This window comes from Bombus vancouverensis, unplaced genomic scaffold (genome assembly GCF_051014615.1).
Source record: "Bombus vancouverensis nearcticus unplaced genomic scaffold, iyBomVanc1_principal scaffold0031, whole genome shotgun sequence".
Lineage (NCBI taxonomy): Eukaryota > Metazoa > Arthropoda > Insecta > Hymenoptera > Apidae > Bombus > Bombus vancouverensis.
This window is the reverse complement of record NW_027468922.1, coordinates 688313-712527: the sequence shown is the minus strand read 5'-3', so window position 1 is coordinate 712527 and position 24215 is coordinate 688313. Positions and strand designations below refer to the sequence as shown.

The window sequence follows — 24215 nt, the reverse complement described above, 5'->3', positions numbered from 1 at the left end:
TTACAAAATCGAAGAAATGACTTTTTGTCGTTATTTCTATACTCAGAGGTAAGATGACAATAGTTATTATTTTATTGAATGGATAAATCTATCACACTGTTCTGAGCCAAAAAACCGTTATTGCACGCGCTTACAAAAACTAGGGATAAAAACAAAAAGGCATCTTAAGCCTATCGATTAAATCAATCGAATGTAACTAGGATCACCCTTTAGTTACTATTTCTTATAATTAACGCATCTGCATATGGATGGCGAGCACGAACTCACGTTGTAATTTTCAACACCCCCTCTCATCGGAATTCGAATGCTCGTCAAACCAATGGTCATTATATGAGCACTTGGCTTGCCCAAGCTTTTCGTTAGTAAATTAACATATAGTGAATTCCAATGATTCCTTTTTGGAAAATCTTACGAATATATTGATGGCGGATGTCTATATGTTTCGTGCGACCATGGAATACTGGATTTTGGACTAATTTGGCTGTACTCAGGTTGTCACAATATATTTCGGTTGCTCTTTCTTCAGCCATCATATCAAACTTGCATAGAAATCGTCGCAAGTATACGGCTTCTCTAGTGGCTTCTGTTAGCGCCATGTATTCTGCTTTGGTGCTGGAAATTGCTACACTTTTTTGCTTTCTAGATTCCCATGATATAGCACCATTCGATAGTTTGAATATGAAGCCAGTTCGGATTTTCTATCATCAACATCACACCCCCCCCCCCGCCAGTCGGAGTCGACATATCCTGTTATATCATCACCAATATCCCTGAAACACAGACCAATGTTAGACGTTCCCTTAAGGTAACTGTTTCGACCGTTCGCGGAGAGACGCGATCGCGAGATAGCACGTCAACGAGAGTTGTAAGTTCCCGTTACGATTAAATAATCGACGCCACGAACTGATCGATCCCCTTATTTCGATTATGATAATAAGGGTAGTTCAATGAAATTCCACGGAATTAACACAAATAATGTTTATTTCAACAACTTATTAACTAGAAAGATATAAATGGAACAAAAAAAATGTAACTGCGTTTGGTTGATAAATAATGCGCGACATATGAGATGTGTTGACGGTTCGACTTCTCGAAAAGTTCTGAACGCCTTTCGATTTTTTTTCGTTTTTTCTGGAAGGCGACCCCCACTACGTTCGGATCACGCCACATTCTTTTACGCGAGGTAAAATAACGGCCACGAGTCGACGTTTCTGGAAGTCGCCCTGCTTAATGAACCATGCGCTTGCCACTACAATGTTTGTTTGCCGGGCAGACGCGACGATCCGTCTGCAACATTATAGTGCTGCGATCGACAGTTAAGAATATGACCTATGGTAAGCCGCATGGCGTAACAGTAACGTCAGCCCCTTTTGGCGAATAACCAATGACTTTCCTTTGGGTTGTTATCAAAACAACTTTGCTTTCAATGGGGTAGTTGCAATTTCCGCATCCTCAAGACCGAATTTCCTCACCATATCTGTAATATATTACTCTTGACATACTTTTATCTCTTTGGTCTCTTTATCTTGATAAAATTGCAGACCCAAACGAAAATTTTATGCAATATTCTTCGAATGTCATACTTTAATGTACTATTGCTTTTAAAAAAGAAATTTTAACTGTATCGTCAGAAAAAATTCACAAAACACGCCTTTTTTTGTACGAATAAACTTTAACCCCCCCCCCCTCTTAATAATGGATATACAGATTTAGCTTCATATTGGCTTCTTGAAAATCTTGAATGCTGCAAGCGATGCTCTGTTCTTACCGCCGAGTTACTTGACTCGTCTAGGGGACCGTCGCCCTATTATTTAGTGAAGTGAGAGGAGCCGGTTCACTATTGAGCTATGTTGCTGCGGTATAAACGTGAAGATTTCCCCTATAAGTTTAGAGTTTGAGCTTTGTATTGTAGTATTTAGCCGTTTCTCCAAGGACAGTATTAGGGTTGTGGTTCATATTTAGCCATCAAATATATCGCGATGAAATAAGGGAATACAGAGGTTAGGACAATTATCTAGTTATTATTCGATGGAATTTGACTGCAAGTAATTTTTGAGTCACTTGTTTCACGAACGAATCGTATTTATTTGTTTCGGTCTTCGTTAATATTCCAAATTCTCTTTTGCTATCGGCATTTTAACACTAATAATAAGCGTTGAGAGCAATCTTGATGTGAACAGGATGATCAAAATTTTTACACCACACGCAACAAGGTTGATTTGTATTATCCTCTGGAATCTGGATTAATACGTTCCTCTGGATCATAATTTATCGTTGAATTTAACGCTGCGGCAGTCTGTTGCAGTTAGAAGCCACATGGCCTAAACGTTGGCAAGTCTTACATTGCATTTTGTTTGTCAAATCTAATTGCTGGTGAAAGGTCGGTGGCAAAATACTGAAAATCAGCCGAAGATCAGAAATTGAATAAAATTTCAGGCTGGCTTTTGACACTAATGTCATCAGGCCCGGTCACATAACTGGTTTTAAAAGTTGAGAAATCAATTAATCGGAGAATATAAGAATTCATCTAAACTTAGATGAACAAAAGAAATAACGATAAATGTACAATTTTAAATTAGATCTTTAAACCAGTCATTTGACTAGCCCTGTAAGGTTAGTGCTTATTAAATAGTTTAGTAGTCGTTGCGCGACATTTTGAATATTCATTCGTATAATAATTAGCGAAATAACTTTCCTTCGTTGATTCCTCCGCCATAATTTATTTTCATTATTTACATCCTTCACTGTACATTTCTTAATTCTCCGTATTCAAGATATTTCTAAGAATAAAAATCATTGGATTGGTCAAAATTTCAGATACTATGTCGTGATAATAAAAATGTTATAGAGAAAATATCAATGGACTTCAAATTTTTAATCGTGAGAAAATTATTCTCTTGCCACATTTTTCGCTTAGGAATAAATAACTTTCCTCTTTTATTATTTTTATATTAGTATTAACAGCGAATACGCACTTAAAAAGCGCTTAACCCTTCTTCTGCATACTGGGTCATTTCCGACCGGTAATTTTAAGTAATTTTTCATTTTCTGCATGCTGTTGTTTCAATCTTGCTTTCTTTAACGAAATTAAGATTATAAAGTAACTAAGGTAATAAGTTAGACAAATGTGTCTGTGATGTTGCCAGTAGGGCTACGAATTATTGTACGATGTTTGTAAATATCGGTGTAGAGAAAGAGTCGTGCTGCGCAATTCGAAAGATTCCTGCTGCGTAATTCGAAAGGAAGTTCTCCGTAGAATAGGAATGTTTTTGTTGATGTATACATTTCTTTGTCTAGTAACGTGTAATCGTTAACTGCTTAGCTGCTTGTGCCACCGGCTCGTGTGTCCCCCCTTCCATCGCCACTTTGGAAGTTGCTATGCGAAACTAAGGTACAAGGAGTCATTTAGTCGTCTCATTTCGTACCGATAACGTGGATAACGTTGCGTCAGGTTTGTAACGTATTAAAACCTATTGGTGGCATCGGTTCTTTATTACTTTCATTAGTGTATTTTTCGTATTATTCATTACTATATTTTCTACCATCGTTTAACTTCGTAACATATGTTCCTTTGATAGAGGTGACGCGCAACTAAACTCAAGTACTTTAAAACAAGATTTCGCATGCGTTTCTGTAGTATTATTTAAGTATATTTAGTTGTGAACTTTCGAATTCTTGCAAATATTTTCAACTGTTTATAACGCGGGATTATAGTGTATTAGTGGAGTGTATATCTCATATTCTAGTAACGAACATTCATAGTATAATTCTTGCAAATGCTTACATTGCATTCATGGTACTCGTAAAAACATTTGTTCGATATCGAGGAATATCTTATAATTTTAAATTAATATTTTTCATACGTAAAAGAAAAATAGCAGTATTTTCTAAATAAACGTTCGATAGAGAAAAGAAGAAAAACATCGAAACAATATTTCGCTTCTTTTCTACTCCCCATTCCACCCCACCCCACCCATAAACAACTTTATTTTTAGGGAATATTTGTGACCGCGTGCAATGCGGTTTGTAGAGTCAGTGTTTGCTCCGCAAAAGTATTTTTCAATATTTTCAAATCACGGTCGTTTTGATTAAATTCAATTAAATAATCACACGCGAAAGTAGTAAAATTTTATCAAACAATTTTCCACGCGACATTAGAGCTCTTGTTCGCCGGTTATAATTTTTGCGGTCGTGGTAATGTGGTCTTATTTTATATTCTTTTGAACATTCTTTTTCGATACTAGAGTCAGTGCATCAAGAAAACAAAGCCTCTGCAGGAGCTCAAGAATGTAAGTAGTTTTACATATTGTATTTCAATTTGTTCTATTTATTATATTTTTTTTGAAATATTGTTAATTATACAATAAAACGATTGATAATTTAGAAAGCTGTAAATGTCCTTTTTAATTGAAATAAAGTCTTAAAATCTTAACATTAAGGTACAATAAAACTGTCTGATACGTATCAAAAATCAGTGAATGTTTTATTCTCAAACTTTTATATTAGAGTTTCAATTTATATACTTATTAGAGTTTAGTCTTTATTGTTGTTAAATTTCCATGCTTATTATTGTGTATTAACAATATTAATGATATTTTCTGTTTTGTTATAGACATATCACAGCTTGAACTTCTTTGTCTTTTTAGGAATACTCCAACGGTGGCTCAAAAGCCAAGAATGTAAGTAACTTCACATATCTTACTTGAATTATGTGTATTCTGTATATTTTGCTTTGAATACTATTGATTAAGAAATACAATTTGATTCAAAATTTCATAGGTTAGGGTTTTCTAAGATTATTCTTCTATTAAAATAAAAAAAGTGTTAAAGTCTTAATACCAAATTATAAAACAAATGACTAATATATTTAAAAAATCGTTAGACTTCTGATTTCTAGATTTTAAACTTTTATATTAGAGTTTAAGTTTTTACATTTATGGATGTTTATTAGAATTTCAATCTTTATTATTACTAATGTTACGAGTGTAATAAATTTCCATTTTTCACAATCTCCAACATTCCAAATAATCAGCGATCACTTATCGTGTTTTGTTTTGTAACAGATTTTTCATAACCTCCATTTCCACCATTGGATTTTCGACAGTTCCTGCCTGATGTTAGTCCTTGAAATGATATTTGCTGAGATAATGCAGTGTCGATGGGAACGTTTTCCGCTTCTCCGCTTCTAATGGTGAGTCGCATGCGTCTTTGTTCCTCCGGTCACTCAATCATGTCGTAGGATGAAAGGTCCGAATCGGCACGGGTGACTGGTTGTATTATGTGGAATTTTTTGCGAGCATAGTGACCGCGCGTATTTTTTACACCCGTGAGTAGTAACATTTTTTTTCATAGCTTTATTTATTAGTTCAGGATAGGTCTTCTTACACATCACGATTATAATCATTAATTTTTTAATAATTAGTTTAAACATATAAATTTGAGAATATATTCGTGGTACTGACAAATATGTATAATAGTATTCAGTATAAATATTTGCAAAAGGCAAATATCTAGACGAATATACTTGTATGACATAAATACACTTAATCTTAAGCAATGAATTTTAGTATAAATAAGAGGTACCGAAGGAAAAATCGGATGCCCTCCGATTTCGTTGGAATGAAAGATGCTATTTTTACTCAATGATAATGACGATACATGCAATAAACGATACATTCATTTTGTGACAATATTAATTGTAATATATCACATTCTTTTGTTTGACTTCAGATACTATAAACGTAAGTAGAATTTAAAATATGAATTAAAATTTATTTCTTTTCCGTACAAGAATCTGTGAAATTTTATGTGCAAGAAGAAACTTCGCGACAGGCAGATTTTTGAAACAAAGCAATAATTTTGAACACTGTTTGTTACGTCGCGTAACACTCTACCTAGCCCAGGCCACACACCGCGGGCAATATGGCAACCAGATGTCTTCGGATACTCGCAGCGTATCCTCCATAGTTTCAAGTACCTTCCATAAATCTCATAGATTTCCTAGAAAAGGTCCTTCAAACGAAACAAACATCTAGTTCCGAGGAATTTCTAGAGACTATTGTCTACCACAGCTGAAAATGGAAAGTTAGTTTTTCTCACGTACGCTGCAACTTTCCTCCCACTAACCACTTTCTCTCGAGGGCGGTTAAGACCCTTCGTTTAACCAATTAACGACGAAGCCTACTACCTCACTCTCCTAACTAAAATCGTCACGAACAAATCCGATGGTCCCGTGCGCTAGACACACCCATCCTTAGCTTTCCTCCGACACAGCATCGTCTCCCAAGACAGTACTGATTTTACATCCTTCGAACGGTCAACGTCCTTCCACCGGGTATACACACCCGCAGATCAGTCACTCACTCATCTCGTACATACGCATCAGCGTAACTGTCTTCGTTATAAGTTGTTGGAATAAACGGTGAAATATAACTTACTACTGTGTCATATTCATTTAACCACCTCTGTTATCTTAACCGAAACAGGGGAACGACTACTTCGCGGCGTCGATTCACCGAATCGTAGCGAGAATTTACGCCTCTCGCTGACGCGTTTTTCTCGCGACCGCGTCTCTCCGCGAACGGTCGTAACACTGTTTCTGCATTTTTGGAAATGTGCTTTGACGAAGAGATTGCCGAAGATTATTTCTATCTTGGTAATGCATTTAGAGACAATTATTCTATTTCATCGAGTCTTAGTCTTTTTTCAATTAATGTTACTTTTTTGATAATATTAAAATTTCAGTAATTTATTAAATTAATAAAGCAGAGTTATTATAATCCAAAACGAAGTAATAAAATGTAAAATCAAAGGACGTTAGTCCGTTAAATACAAATGAGACAAACTAATCATGCTTTTAGATTAGGATTTTCAGATTTAACAATTGCCGTGCCCATTGTCAGGATGTCATTCACGTGCTCAGGTGTTACTTGAATGGGAAAAAGACATTGGGCACGATGACTATAATTAATGCAAAAATTTCTCAGCTGCTGACCATGTGTTAGGGTATCGTGCACGACGTATTTTCCATATTGTGTATGTGTGTGGTTAGGCTGTGGAATTGCGTCGTTTTTCTCATTCGCTACAACTTAAGATACGAAAAATGTGGAGACGTATCAATACAATCACAATTCGTGGTAATATTAGCTACACGATTAAGCGTAACCACGCTGTGGAGGTGAACCTCTGATCGGTTAGACGCGTTTTCGAGTGACCAACCTGTTTCAGGGAATTTCATTCGAATAATCGACGGTATAGCTGGCACCAATGAAACATGTCATCGTCTCTGGCTTTGCCCGTCGATTTTTTTAATTTCGCGGTCGTGATCGCGAGTAGTTTTCGAAACGAACTTTAATATTGCTCGAGCATGCAAATGCAAACGGACAACGATCGCTATATGATCGTTGTTCATCCATGTGCACTCGGATCAGCTTCCGCGATTTATGTTTTTATTTCACCTTTATACTTTATTTTTTGGTTTGCGATTTTGAAAGTCTCGAGCTTACATGAAACTTCAGCGGGCATTGCGCCCGAAGAAAGAAGAGGTTACGAGCCGAAGAGGACCGGCAAACTGCCATAGAAGAGGGCAAGTACCAATGACTCCCCATCCTCTGGACTATCCAGAGCCCGGGAAGCCATTCTTGTTACTACTTTGTCACTACGCTCGCTTTTAGTATTTGTAGTAGTAGTAGTACTTCTTTTCTTTGGCCGATGTATATAACAGATAGTAAAAGTTAAAAGACAAGTGTTTGTATGTATCGTCGGAGAAAGGGATGAACGTATCGGGTTAAAACAAAAACTAGCCGGACAAGAAGGCGTGGAGACTGTACCGCGGCTTGGTAGATAAGCTAGATTTATGCGACGAATACAGAAGTTCGTAGTCAAATTACGATCGATCTGTCTGTACTCACGATCGCTTCGTAATCTCCAAGTTCGCATTCGACGAAAACGAACAGCATTGTACTGCCGAAGATTAAAATAGTTTAACTTTCGATTGATTATATTGGTAAAATGCAATTACGTTTCAGAAGTTCCGAGTTGACCTGTACGTTCTATCGTTTCGGTTTTTTAAAAAAAGGGAATTCAATTGTTTCAACTATAATTTATATTACATAGTTAGTATTCGATACAATATTCATCGTTATTAATTGCACGCGTATATACGAACTTTTACGAAATTGTTAAGGTATAGAGAGGATTCGGAAATACAAATAGTTCACTTTATTTCGCACACAACAGCTATACTTATATATTACACTCCGAAGACCTCGATAACCTTCTTGCACGCACGCTTGTTGTCAACCGACTCTTCTAGATTCTTCTAACAGGCTCCAATCGTCTTTTGTCTCAACTGAGACCTGGACGCCCTCTGACGCTTACGCACACATTCACATGTACAGTATAACTGTATCATCTAACTGTAACGATTTGACGATTCCATGAATTTTCATTGTTCGAATCGCTCGATTAATGTGATATTACATCGTTGAATCGCGTCAGCAGTGTTTAAATGTGATTGTTAAATCTGTCAATAAGTTAATTAATTTGGACGATTTAATAATCTATTCTAATAATATTATTTGTAGTAATTAGAGCACGTTACATGTGTAGGATTCTCAGAATTAATTTAACCGGACCGTAACTGATACTGCTTCCTTTTGTATCTGTTACAACAAATCAATCAAATACATAGTAGTTCGTATCGATTAGAGCGCTAGAAATTTCAATCACCGAGTAGTAACGATAAAGACGAACAATGAAATAGCGATATAAATAGAATAAACGACAATAAGAAATACGTGCGATTAAAAGTCATATCTCAATGGTAATTAAAATCGTATGCTGCAACAACGTCATTCTTTTAATCAACCATATCCTTTTCTCAAATTTTTCAACTTTAAAACGAATAGATTAAATTGTGTTCGTAATTCTAATTCTACTTTTACCGCGCAAATTTTGTATTGCATTATACGATGTACTGACCGATCCGAGACGAATGTAAAATATCAAAAAAAAAAAAAAGCGAACGTTATCCATTCAAGTTCTTTAATTAACGTTATAACTATAACTAGATCGTATGCTAATTTATCTTTTATTTACATGGAAACGACAGAAAGCAGTATTCATCCCTGGCGCGAGTCTCCTTCAATTTCCCTTCCTTTGATTATATTTCGCGCGATGCTAAAGAAAGTTCTTCGGTTAATGCTGTCTCAATATTTATATCTGCCGGAAGCTAATTGTTCAAAAGAGATCCTTTTATTTCACGGGCCGGCCGGAGCGTCGCTTCTTCAGCTCCGTGTTTTACCTTCTCTCTTTCCCTTTTCGAATCATAATTCGAGTTTCAAAGGAAAAGCTAAGTAGAATCCGAAACAAAACCACGTGGTCAGCCAGGTGGTAATTATTAACGCGACGGCAAGAAGGTTGCCGCGATTAATAAGGGGAAAGCAAAAATTCCGACGGAAGGAAATAAGAGGGAAGAAGAGAGAGGGATAGCGAAGAGATTGGTTGAATAGCCCGACAACGTGTTTCACCTACATGCACACACCTGCGTTGTAATGTTTTGCAATATGATATTATGCGGCACTCACAATATGACAGGGTATTATCCTCACGCAGCGCGGATTTCCATATTGCGGCTAACGTGGCATTACGCGAAATCAACTGTACAACTACGAGTTTACCGTTAAACGTCGTTAGCTACCGCGCCGTGAGTCTAAATGCACGTCGTGTCTCAATATCACGAGGACTTTTCTCGATTACCGACCTGTTAATCCACAATCGCCATTTTCTAGCGGAACAACTCGCGCCTAAAATATTTATATCTTACGTTGGATGCTCGACTTCGATTCCACCAGAACTGCCGTTTCATTTTTGCCAAATCGGATAAATAGCAGTTACCATTTTCAACGTATAACGTAGAATCGAAGTGTATGGAATAATGAGGGAACATCGTTCGTTTGCTATTACCAATTAAAGTATGAATTTTGAATGAAACGTTCACTGTGAGCTAAGAACTTTCACGTACGAAGAGTAGAAAAACGAAAATCACAAGTCACGTTTCTCGGTTTTTATAGAAAAACAATTTTCAATAACAAAATAGTAGTAGAACAGCTGAAGGTAATTGTAGAAAATATATAGAAAAAAGATAGCAAAATAGTAGCTTTTATACTTAACGATTATTAACTAGTAATCCGTTCGTAACGCGACTTGTTAATTATTATACGTAAATACATACAGCACGCAATCGCACGTATGTATGTTGGTCGAATATACGTTTTCCTTCTAGAAAGTAATAAAATCTTGTTCCAAGCTTTCAAACTTTTTGATACTAAATCCTTACTATATAAATACGCTACACTCGTAATTAGCCTCCGTAAGGAAAGACCCGTTTCAGTTAGTTACCTAAAAAAATATGGAAAATATTTCAGTTTTTAAGCTCGTTATACCGGCTTCCTAATTATACCTATTTTTGTACTGGCTAACTAACGTTCAATTTCCTTTATTATCCTTACACGATAAACACGTACAGAATGTCCTCCTCCTACGTCTCTTTGAATATTTCGCATATAATTAAAAATTACGTGAAAACACACGAAAACGTTATTAAAGTGTACCATTAATGTATAATGTTGCATTTGAACGAAATAAGTTTTACGTCGTTACTTTTATTCCATACAACTATATTTACGATAAAGACTTACAGTCTACGTAAGATCTAAAAAAAATATCCAAAATTTTAAGGTTTAGAGAATGGAACAAATCCCTGCTCACGTACCGTTTCCTTGATTGCGTTCATAAAAGTGTGAATTTGCGTGAACATCCGCATTGCTAAAGATTTGGAATGGTCGATTATAATTTCGACGATAACGTCGATAATAGCCTCAAATATGATTTAGACTAAAATTATATCTGCGAAGAATGGCGAAGAAGAAACGAAGAAAAGCGGATAGGAAATATTATCAGGAAGCATAGGAAGCGATTAGATACATTAAAAGTAGCGTTAAGTAAGACCAATATAAGTATGTCGGAGATGAAATGAAAACCGGAGCCTTCCCTATGCAATTTTGAGGAGGCCTTTTAATGCTTTAGCCCAGATTTTATCATAACTGTAATTAAGTAATTGTCATCTGTAATTGTTTGACATTTGTGAAAAGCGAAAGTGGGTTCGAGGTGACAACTGGTCGCTGAACGTAGCCACGGTCACGGGATAAACGTTTTGCCTGACGAAGGTGTGGATTGGTTGTATTGTTCTCCCTAGAAATCACATAGAATTGTACTTTAGAGATGTCGATATAATGGGACACACGTTGTATGAGGAATCAATCTCCAGACAGATATTGCCTAGCAACAACGATTGGAACCTTCTCGATGTTTCCAGCGAGAATACAACAAACAAATGCAGTCGTATTACGAAAAAGATTTTAATCAGGGAGGGATTCGTGTGATCGCCTTGGAAAGTGATACATCGAGTAATTTTTTCCGAGTGATTCAGCAAACGTATTTTTTTTGTGTTATAAAAATTGTTTAAAGTTTTCCCGTTGACCGTGGATTCGTTTGAACCCCGGATCATTGTTTATAGCGTAAATTAAATTCAATATTTGTAAATTTATCAATCGTTAATTTTCATTATTCGTTAAATTAGTAAATCGTAAGATATATTATTCGTTTCTTTTATTGTTCGATAAAACTTATTATTCTTTAATCTAATTAATAATTTAATTTATCATTTGTTAATCAATCATATCATTTACAAAATTCATTATTCATAATATTTGTAAAACCTTGTTTATTCGTGTAAATATATTCTCTGTTTTGTAAAACAATGGCTAATTCAAACGAAGAATCGTTACGCGCCTTAAATCCTAATGTTAACCCGACATCAGAAGTGGGATCAAGCCCAAGTGTCACTTTGGAACAACTCATGAAAATCATGAACCAGATGACTCAGCCTAGGGAGCAAAAGTCGAGTATGGAACCTAAGGATGTAACGTTGTCACGTTTTGATCCTGAAGGCACGGGCGCTGATCCATTCGCGTGGTGCTCATACACAGATGTGATTTTGAAAGACTATCCGATGCAAGATAGTGTGTTACTTTCTGCTTTAAATCGTGCCCTAAAGGGATCTGCTGCACATTGGCTTTCACAAATAGTGCGTGGTGGAAAACTTTCCTGGCCAACGTTTAAGGAACAATTCCTTTCGCGTTTTGGTGGCACAGAGACAGCCGCCACGGCATTAATAAGGATGTCCAGAGAACGACCGACGGAGACCGAAACTCTAGGAGCTTACGGTAGTCGCCTCCGTTCCATGTTGCAGATAAAGATGCAAGATCTAACGATGCCCGAAGTACTCAATGCCTTAACTCTTTATATGCTAAACTTACAAGATCAACGCTTTCATCGATTAACGCTCGCAAATAATATCAAGACGGAAGAACAATTTTATGATGAAATGAGAGCTTATCCTTACAACGATCTGCCGGCAACTTTGTTAGGAAATACATCGGAGGAACCTGAAGTTAAACGACGCAAGTTATCGCATTACCGGGTGAAGTGTCATTATTGTGGTACTCTTGGACACAAAATAACGGAGTGTCGCAAGAGGATGCGTAGTGAACAGCGGAAGGATACAAAGGATACAAAGGATACACAACACCAGGAAAGAAACCGTCCAGCTTCATCGTCCAAGGTGGTTTGCTTCAAGTGTCGTGCGGAGGGTCATATCGCACCTGATTGTCCACAACTGCAGAACAGAGAATCCGGCTTCAAGAATGAACGTCGAGTCGACTCCTGTGTGGTAGAGCCTCCAGCTGGTAAATTAAGTCATCTGGGTGAGTCGTACCCATTTTATTTCGATTCCGGAGCCGAATGCTCATTAATCAAAGAATCCGTAGCTTCGAAATTTTCTGGCAAACGAACGACTGATGTAGTAATAATGCGAGGCATAGGGAATACTTGTGTTAACAGTACATCTCAGATTTTATCCACTGTATGTATTAACGGTTTTACATTGGAGATAACTTTTCATGCCCTTTCTGATAATTACTTAAAATACGATATCATGATTGGTCGTGAAATTTTGAGCCAAGGTTTTGACGTGAATGTTACACGAAACAGTGTCGATATTTGTAAGACAAAAATAGTTAACGCTTGTAGCAGAGTCGCGGAAGATGTGATCAACATTAATGAGGTCGACACTGATGTAGTTGGTAACGATAAAGATCGATTGATTTCTGTTCTCGAGAAATACAAAGAGTCATTTATTACGGGTTTTCCGCGGAATCGTGTAAATACGGGTCAATTAGAAATTCGTTTAATTGATCCCAACGTTACCGTGCAACGAAGTCCTTATAGACTCAGTGAGGAGGAGCGGGGAATAGTTCGAGAGAGGATAGGTGAACTGATCCGAGCAAAAATCATAAGACCGAGTAATTCACCATTCGCAAGCCCTTTATTACTTGTTAAAAAAAAGAACGGCTCAGATAGATTATGTGTAGATTACCGAGCATTAAATAAAAACACCGTCGCGGATCGGTACCCTCATCCTCTCATAGCTGATCAGATCGCGAGACTGAGAGGGGCGAAATACTTTATAAGCCTGGATATGGCCAGCGTGTTTCATCAAATTCCTATTCACCCGAATTCGACTGAATATACCGCGTTCGTTACTCCTGATGGTCAATATGAATACATGACGATGCCGTTTGGATTGAAGAATGCACCGTCTGTTTTTCAGAGGGCCATTTTCAATGCCTTAGGTGATCTTGCTTATTCATATGTTGTCGTTTATTTGGATGATGTTTTAATTATTGTCGATACGATAGATCAGGCGTTAGAAAGATTAAACACCGTCCTAGATACCCTCGTAAACGCCGGATTCTCTTTCAACTTTTCTAAATGTTCTTTCTTGAAGACGTCAGTACTTTATCTGGGTTATGTGATTCATAACGGAGAAGTCCGACCAAACCCAGGTAAAGTACAAGCCTTGAGCTCTTTGCCCGCACCAACGACTGTTACACAGCTCCGGCAATTCATTGGTTTAGCTTCTTACTTTCGAAAATTTGTTCCTAAATTCTCACAGGTAATGAAATCTTTGTATGCTCTCACTTCCGGTAGCAAGAACATAAATTGGACGGATAAACATGAAAAAATTAGGCAAAAAGTAATTTCTATTCTGACCAATGAGCCGGTGCTAATGATTTTTGACCCCAAATATCCAATAGAACTACATACGGATGCTAGTTCCGAAGGATTTGGGGCTATCCTAATGCATAGGGTCGAAGGTAAAAATAGAGTAGTTGAGTATTATAGCAAGCGGACTAGCCCTGCGGAATCTAGATATCATTCTTATGAGTTAGAAACGCTGGCAGTGGTAAACGCCATCAAGCATTTTCGTCACTATCTGCACGGTCGGGAATTTCTTGTTGTCACTGATTGTAATTCTCTGAAGGCATCCAGTGACAAGGTACATTTAAATGACAGGGTTTACAGATGGTGGGCTTACCTGCAAACTTTTACCTTTGACATTATGTATCGGGAAGGCAAACGAATGGCTCATGTAGATTTCTTTTCGAGAAATCCCGTAGATCTGCATCATCGTACGATCAACAAAATTGTAGAGAAAGAAATCAATCTATCTGAAATCTCCGATGATTGGTTGTTAGCAGAACAACGTCGCGACCCACAAATCTCTGAGATCGTCCGTAAGTTGCAAAATGAAGAGCTCGCGGAAGATATTGCGAATACGTATGAATTACGGTCTGGTACACTCCATCGGAAAATACAGAGAAAAGGTAGAACTCTTTGCTTGCCCATTGTCCCAAGGGGTTTCAGGTGGTCCGTCATTAATCATGTGCATCAGTCCATTATGCACTTAGGTTGGGATAAAACGCTTGAGAAACTATACGAGTATTACTGGTTTGAAGGAATGGCGAAATATGTTCGCAAATTCGTTGAGAACTGTCATGCTTGTCGAGTTTCGAAGGCTAGTTCAGGTAAAGTACAAGCTGAACTACATCCCATACCTAAGACCAGCATACCCTGGCATACGGTACACATGGATATAACGGGTAAATTAAGTGGTAAGAGTGACTCGAAAGAGTATATCATTGTTTTAGTTGATGCTTTCACGAAATTTGTATACCTGTATCATACTCGTAAATTAGATTCCTTTAATACCATTATAGCACTTAAGTCCGCTATATTTTTATTCGGCAATCCCTGCCGGGTAATAGCAGACCAAGGAAGGTGTTTTACGGGTAAAGATTTCCAAAATTTCTGCCAGAATAGACATATTAGACTTCACTTAATAGCAACTGGTGCGAGTAGGGCCAATGGACAGGTAGAGCGTGTTATGAGTACGCTGAAAAATATGTTAACGACGGTGGAAACGACCGGGCGATCTTGGCAAGACGCGATTGGGGAGATACAACTGGCCTTGAATTGCACTACCAATCGTGTAACCAAATCAAGTCCTCTGGAATTATTAATTGGGAAGGCAGCTAGGCCCTACGGTTTATTGTTGCCTGATAATATTGAGGAAAAGGAAGTAGACATCTTCAATGTAAGGCAACAAGCGATACGGAACATAGAGACTTGCGCCAGTTGTGATAAAGACCGGTTTGACAAAACGAAAGCGAAGATAGTTAGGTTTAATCTCGGTGACTTTGTGTTACGTAAGAACGAGGAGAGAAACCAAACAAAGCTAGATCCGAAATTCAAGGGTCCATTCGTGATAACGGAAGTTTTAGAGGGGGATAGATATATTTTAAAAACTCTAGATGGCAAACGGTCATATAAGGATAGACACGACAAGTTGAGGAAGAGGCCAGATGGTTGTATTCCTGCTGAGTTGGATGTCTGCGGTGATGACAGCGACGATGATAATAACGATGCGAGCACATTGATCTCTGGGAATCATTAACGCCGCATTGTGGTCATAGTAATATACCCAGTGTAGTGTATGCGCCTTTTTATAATACTCCCAGTGTAGTGTATGCGCCTTTTATAATTCTCCCAGTGTAGTGTGTGCGCCTTTTATAATTCTCCCAGTGTAGTGTATGCGCCTTTTATAATACTCCCAGTGTAGTGCTTGTATTTTTATAATATCCTCACTGGTGCCCTGCGCTTTCTATAATATTCTCACTGGTGCCCTGCGCTTATTATAATATCCTCACTGGTGCCCTGCGCTTATTATAATATCCTCAATGGTGCCCTGTGCTGTCTATAATATCCTCACTGGTGTCTTGTGCTTTTTGTTATGCATCCAACGTGGTTATGTGATTCAACAAACTGAGATCTTTGTGTGGAGTCGAAAATGATCTGTCGTGTCATTGCGGTCTGACTGGTGATTTACGGAGTGCAACTGGTACTTTAAATACAAACTATAACACTAATTTGAATTCTTTTTCATTTCCTTGCTTGTCAAATTTTTGAACAGAGCTTGTTGCTGAATTGGACCCTTGACTTATTTGGAACATCTAATCGAATGGTAAATAATATCAGTTACACCGAGTCTAATGTTAAAACTCTGTATTTTAGCTGCACACGAGGACGTGTGATAGTCAGTATGGCCGTGTCGGAGATGAAATAAAAACCGGAGCCTTCCCTATGCAATTTTGAGGAAGCCTTTTAATGCTTTAGCCCAGATTTTATCATAACTGTAATTAAGTAATTGTCATCTGTAATTGTTTGACATTTGTGAAAAGCGAAAGTGGGTTCGAGGTGACAACTGGTCGCTGAACGTAGCCACGGTCACGGGATAAACGTTTTGCCTGACGAAGGTGTGGATTGGTTGTTTTGTTCTCCCTAGAAATCACATAGAATTGTACTTTAGAGATGTCGATATAATGGGACACACGTTGTATGAGGAATCAATCTCCAGACAGAAACTGCCTAGCAACGGCGTTTGGATCTTTCTCGATGTTTCCAAGGAGTATATAACAAACTTTTGACAGATATTGCCTAGCAACAACGATTGGAACCTTCTCGATGTTTCCAGCGAGAATATAACAAACAAATGCAGTCGTATTACGAAAAAGATTTTAATCAGGGAGGGATTCGTGTGATCGCCTTGGAAAGTGATACATCGAGTAATTTTTTCCGAGTGATTCAGCAAACGTATTTTTTTTGTGTTATAAAAATTGTTTAAAGTTTTCCCGTTGACCGTGGATTCGTTTGAACCCCGGATCATTGTTTGTAGCGTAAATTAAATTCAATATTTGTAAATTTATCAATCGTTAATTTTCATTATTCGTTAAATTAGTAAATCGTAAGATATATTATTCGTTTCTTTTATTGTTCGATAAAACTTATTATTCTTTAATCTAATTAATAATTTAATTTATCATTTGTTAATCAATCATATCATTTATAAAAATTCATTATTCATAATATTTGTAAAACCTTGTTTATTCGTGTAAATATATTCTCTGTTTTGTAAAACAATGGCTAATTCAAACGAAGAATCGTTACGCGCCTTAAATCCTAATGTTAACCCGACAAGTATAAATGCAGAATGTTGGTACACGTTATCGTGCACATAAAACCGTATACCTTATATCGAAACTCGGAAGTATAGTTGCTTTTAAAACGGATGCCCACACCCCGCGTAAAACGTCTGTTTGAATGATAGGTGGGAGTGTCCGGAAGTCAGTGGCATAGCGCGAGCTAGCCAACGTGAATTACGAATTCCTTTGTTCGTCCTTTGAAAAAAGTCCGCCCTTGTCGGCATCAAAAGAGCATTAAAACGTAGGAATAAAAAGTCTCTCTATCGACTGATATACTTTATAAGGATCTGGCTATTCTCGAGTGTGACACGGTATTACCGCAAGCGCATGCTCGTACTTTACGAAAATCATTTTCGTAAATATCGAGGTTCTCATGCAGTTCTAATAGCTCGATTTTTATTTTACTTTTTGATTTTATTTGCTTACTCGTGGATAACAAAACGTATTTAACAAAAGCAACAACGTTGCTTTATTTACAACGATTCCACAAAATTTCTAACAATCCTGATATGTCAAAGTTTTCTCAGTTCTTCGAGTTCTTCGAGTTGAGAGCTCTAATGTCCTACATATGTAGTTCGCGAAAGTCTTGAGTTTTAGAAATCCATGAAATTGTTAATTATAAAATCCGTGATTCCTGTGCCATTCTTAAAAAGTCCAAATAACTCTATTCTATAATATAAATATAATAATAGTAAAAATTGATAGTACAGCATGGTAATAGGTAAACTAAAAATTTATGCTTTATAACATTTTAACACTGAATAGTGCTTTAATTCCATTAACAGACTTAACAGCAGAATTTAATCAATAGTATGATCAGGTGATATTTCATCTTTTCACGCGAGCACGTAATTCCACTGTTCTAACATAAAAATAACGAACGCTATTCGTTCGAATATCAATTTCAATGTCCCCTACTATTAACGACAGGGTACTCGTTGCTTAATTAACGACCTTAACCAACTACATTTCGATTTTATTAGCCTCGATCGAGCAACGAGCAAAAGGCAAGAGCGACCGCCGCCAGTTTCATCCCTTTTCCGTTCTTTAATCAGAATCTTCATCTATGAAATTGAAGCTTGCAGCAGCATATCGAATTAAAGTGGAAGCATGTATCGGTGAATAAATAGCCGACCGTTCGAATCGTTCGTACGTCTCTTTGCATGCATTCACGTTCGTTTTAGTTACGGTTTGTAAAAATTTTTAAGCGCCACGCCGGATCATTAATTTTTGTTAACACCGCTTCGCGAATATCGCGACAAAAGACGGAAAGAGAAAAGCGTGGTTAACGGAGATATGCACGGGGCCGATGCGTTCTCAGGACCGTATCGCGTCTCTCTGTCTGACACGAGCCACGTAATGTTTCCTGGCGGGACCGATCCGCTTCGATCGATCCATACTTGAGAGACAAAGAAGAAAATAAAACATTGAATTTTTCACGCGGACAGGAAATTGCGAGTGCTTTTTAAACATCCCTGTTTTTTAAGCGCAACTTTCCGTAATAAATCTTTTGTTAGTATGATATCGACAAATGCAACAGGGTTGCGTGTTATTACGCAAAACGGTATGAAAAATGCAACGACAAGGGTAATCGTTTCTTAGTAGCAAAGTATCGGATTGTCCGGAAAGGTTAGAAGTTTTGATATATTTTTATATTTTTGTTCATCTTCGCGCGGTAAAGAGTGACATGTTTTTGTAACTAATTCGATTTTATCATGAAATCTCGTAAATGATCTGTCTGCCTGTTGCAATAGTTAACAACGAAATTACTTGGATTATCTGTATTTAGTATAATTATGTTCGTATAATTAATCGATCGTGCCACGTCTATTACACGCTTTTCTTATTAGTACGCAGATTCTGCAAGCGATGAATTTTTATAAACAATGTTTTGTTTATTTATTGTATTGGATTAAAATCCTTGTTAACGATTTTCCAATTGATACATCAAACGACGAATAGGACATTGTAAAGGGTTTGTAGTAACGTACTATGTAATCGAAAGTAGAACGTACGTTAAGAGAATATTGCTATCAGTAGCGAATTTTATCGTTGAACGAATTAAATAATCGAACGACTAATTTCTTTTAATCCGAAAGGTTCGACTTTTACTTCAAGTACAAATAAAAATATTTCATTATCTTTTCTATGTTTATACCACTTCTCAAATGTTACAGATTTTTCCACTTGTTCTTGCCATCGAATAATACGTTATATAAGTTTTAGACACTCGGTTGACATTTTCAATTTCGATGATCGATACAACTAATACATTTTACACGGTACAATGTATGTGAGTAGATATCTGAGATTCCAAATGATCGTATTTATCTTTTACGATTATTCCACGATACAAAATTATCTATTTCGCTATTCGTTTACTTATTTGCACAGTCCTTCGCGAGTAATAGCTAGTGATTATTATTTATGTAGTATCGTGGACGAAAGGCCTAAGAAATATCGGGCGAACTATGAACAATGTCGCGAGAGCCGAGGCGCCGTCGGGCCCATCGGTCTTTTCAAGTGCATAGTTTCGTGGAAAAGACCTACGTGACCCTGGCTACGAGCGTCTGCAGAACACGTGTGCGGTGGGCCTAGGAAAAAGGCAATAGGATGCGACAACGGCCAGAGTGTGAGTCGAGGAGCAGAGTGCGAGTCGAGAAGCCGAGTGCGAGTTGAGCGGAGACAGAGTTTGCGAGTGGCGTTGCCGAGAGAGTGTGGATTGCACTGTTTTCTGTACGTTTGGTATGAATAGTTCAAGTTAATCAACAATCGTCTTTTTCTGTCTGATTAACATCTCTATTGTCCACTCTTTGTAAACATATTACATCACGATATTACATTTATTTTTAATTGAATGTTTAAGGCGAGTTCGAACAATTTCGCTGTTTTCGTCGAAATATTTATGTCTACTCGTATAAGGTTGCGCATAATACATACCGTGCGGCATGAAAGTTATAAAATTTCAACCTCTTAAAGGGGAACGAGTACATAAATTTGCAGTTCGCAAGAAAGTTGTAGATCGAGGCAGCGTAAAGGATGTTCTAACGCCATAAAAAACATTTCCTTGCGTTTTTCTGCGTTGGTGGTAATGATATCATTAGTAACTATGATAGCACAGTATAATTGGTAACACGATACCTTAGTGCTGCGTGAAACTTTGAGACACTTTGTATAAAATATAGACGAAGGCTAGTAATTATTTTCTAGCGCTAATGCTCCTTACGAACTTAACTTCCTTTTTCCTCTGTAACCAGTCTTGTTACTTTGTTTCTCAAATTAATAAACCATAATTGCATAGTAGCGAACCTCTGGAAACTCAACAACCATCAACTATTCCATTGTTTGTCATATGTAGGCAATTTGCGAAAAAACAAGGCATGCAAGTTACGATATAAGTGCCGTATACAACGCCATATAATTAATTCGATATAAAAATCTGAAACTTTCGCAAATTTTATTTTATTTGGAATTTTATATGTTATTATAAGGCACGTATGACGCGAATGAAATAATACATAGACGATAAAAGCGGCGATGAAAAGCATCGAATTTGTGATATACGTCGGCAGAGTCCTGCCGTACGATCGAATTAATATTGTTAATGAAAAGTTTCGAAATCGCAAGTTACAAGTCACTAATATCGATATGACAAATATCCTGCATAACGCGTTCACAAGTTTAATAACGAAATAAATGAAATTTCATAAGTAAATTTTACAAATTATAAATTATTTGATTGTCTCGTTTGATGAAAAATTACGGAATTACGAACAAGAAGTCTATAATCTACGACATGTGACTTGTCGATTTATTAATATTATTCGTAGGTAAATTACCGTGTAAGAAGACCGAGGCCCGGTTGAATTTTACCAAAGTATACAAATCACGAGACAAAACGAACGACTAGTAGCAAAATTTGTTGTAATATGTCCAAATGGTCCATTAAAAGATTGGCTATAGTATATCGTAATTGAAGTACACGTGGCTTAGCTTTGTTCGTTAAAACGTCGCGTCGATTTTAAATATCACTGCTTGAATCAAGTCGGCGGAAGTATTTACGCTGATTCGAAAGAATATTATTTAACTTACAATTTAAAAATCAACGATTTCGAGAAGCTGAAGAATGTTTTTGATAACAAGATCGTTCCTCAAGGTTTACCTAGGCAATAATCTACGCTACGTAATAGTCAATTCGATTGATTCAATAAGAAAACTCATAAAATCTAGTTACAATATAAAAAATTTATGATCGATATTGGCAATATTATTCGTAACACGTTAACACAAGAGTAAAAATAAGATGTAAAAGATGTTCGTATCGCGTACGATTACGCTCGATGATATGCTAAACAAGTATAAAGCTTGCAAGCCCATCATCGTTTATCCAATTTAATTGAGTCGTGAACGGCAAGAAGGATTATTGAAGGATAATGATAGATTTTCTCGAAGCAAGCAGCCGCAATTGGGTTATCTGTATAGGAGTATTTACTGACCCCGGTCTGTTGCGCCACTCCATCACTTAGGGCAGGGCGTTTTCTCCATGAAGTTCCCTTGGGCTTCCGAGGTTATGTCCCAGCGAAAAAGGAAACTTTGTGCGAGCTGCGTTTCAAACATGTCCTAAATCTTTCGGATATCTACTCGAATAGAGCCAATCGATCTTTCCATATGGAAAAGGGAACGGTGAAAGAGAAACCAAGTATCAATTTAACCATCTTCTTGATTTTTTCATTTCACGTCGTTGCGATTTTTAATATTTTGCAATTTCTTTTGCATCATCTTCTCTACGATCTTCTGTTTGTAGGATTTTTCAAATTTAAGTAGTACCGTTCGTCGTTATTTGGAGAAACGGTTATTAAGAAATTTAATGAAAACGAATTTGACGAAGGGATGGTTTTACTATCGTATATTATAGCGTCGTTCATATCGAATCGTAATTGTAAGTATCTACTTAGTTCTCACCGTTAGTAAAGGATTTTATATATTATTTTTACTGGGTTTTTCTTCTTCAAAGAATTCTGTTTCGTATTCGCTACGTTGGCCATCTTTTTCGCAATAATCTCGATGCTCTCTAATTAAAAAAAAGAAAAATATATATCGTCTGAAATATATAATCTATTCTTTATTCTATAAAATATCCAGGCTATCAACGTATCTTCTATGCTGACAGTAGACGTACTTTCGTTCGGGAAGTGGCGTCTTTCCCAATCGATTATACAAGCGTACAAATGTAACACGCATATTATCTAGAAACTAGACCGGGTATTTCAGTCGAAATCTCGTCAAATATCTCTAGAATAGCTCCATAGAATAAAGTCACTTTATAAAGCGAATTTAGCGAATTTTTCCTTCGTTGCATTTTAGACGTGTATTTAGGTAACGTGTATCTGGAAATCATCATTATCCGCATTCAAATCAATTTTTAAATAATGCATATTTTATTAAATACTTTGTTACAATACACATTGCAGAATTCCAATTACTTCTCCAATTATATCTTTAATATGGGAATACTACCGTAATCCCTCTATCTTTCCTACAGTTACATCGATCAATGCTCATTCTGTAACTTTGCGTTACATAATAATAATAATAATAATAATAACAATAATAATAATAATAATAATAATAATAATGGTTCTAATTGTGCCGCTTTAAATGTTGATTTCGCAAAATACGTTACGCGATATAACGTTGTACACGATACAAGCGAAATCAAAGAGTGGAACCATTAGTAATGCCACAGTTACTATTATTCGCAGTTAATTAAAGATTACACGCATGCTGTGCGATCGAACAAGCAGAAATATTCCACGGTTTTCTGAAACAATTATTTCAATGCCCGAAGTAAATAAATCGCCAAACTGAGTAGAAAGGATATAATATATTCGTTTTCGATTTACTATTTCATGAATGGAAAATATCATTTGAAAATAAGAAACAAAAGCTGTTCGCTATCATTCGAATTACATTTTTCGATATTCTGTTTTGCGCCGTGGCAGTTTTCGTCGGTGTCTAAACAATGTCCAGTCCGTGACGGTTTATATGCTTACATCCGCACGCCGATGTTTGACAATAGGCTCGATGACCGAGTGAAAATTTAACAATTTGCGCCTGAAAGCTCGATCGAATTCACCGTCACGCCTCTCTGCGCTTGATACCGTATTTAAGAACAATGCCAGATAGACGATATCGGGCACAATATGAAATCGAAGAGTGGAATTAGTAGCGATATTGTCAACGATAAAGGTTAATTAACCTTTGATTCTGGGAAAGAAGGGAATACGACTCGTACGAATCGTCGAAACAGAATCAATCGTGCCAGTGTATGGATAATAGATAACTAATTAATTGGCAATTAGCGATTTATCGAACGCTGAATATTTCTCCATAGATTCTCACGTAGAACTGTTCTTATCTTCTTTTCGTACAGGCATACGGGAAATAAGTTTTGTTATATTTAATTAATAATATATTTTAAGAATTTATACAGTAAATACACGCGGAGAAATATGGTATTAATAAAGTGATCCGAGAATTAAACGTAGGAATTTAATCGAGTTGACAAATTGAATCGAAAATAGATTTCAGTCTGAATTAATCCATCGATGTACATTTTTTACTTTTATTTCATAATTTATGCGGATCCCATTTTTCCTCTGGAAAAGATCTACTTATGGAAATTGGATAGATAAAGTATCCAATAAGGAC

General features: G+C 36.8%; 1 long non-coding RNA gene across 1 annotated transcript in view; it reads left to right on the top strand.

Moving 5' to 3' along the window:
- The first annotated feature begins 3422 nt into the window (after positions 1 to 3422).
- The window catches only part of LOC117153161 (uncharacterized), an 84007-nt gene continuing 63214 nt past the window's right edge, over positions 3423 to 24215 (top strand). Inside the window, exons 1-3 of the long non-coding RNA XR_013061058.1 lie at positions 3423 to 4289; positions 4647 to 4679; positions 5064 to 5191. This is a non-coding gene — a long non-coding RNA (uncharacterized LOC117153161). The remainder of the gene's footprint in view (positions 4290 to 4646; positions 4680 to 5063; positions 5192 to 24215) is intronic.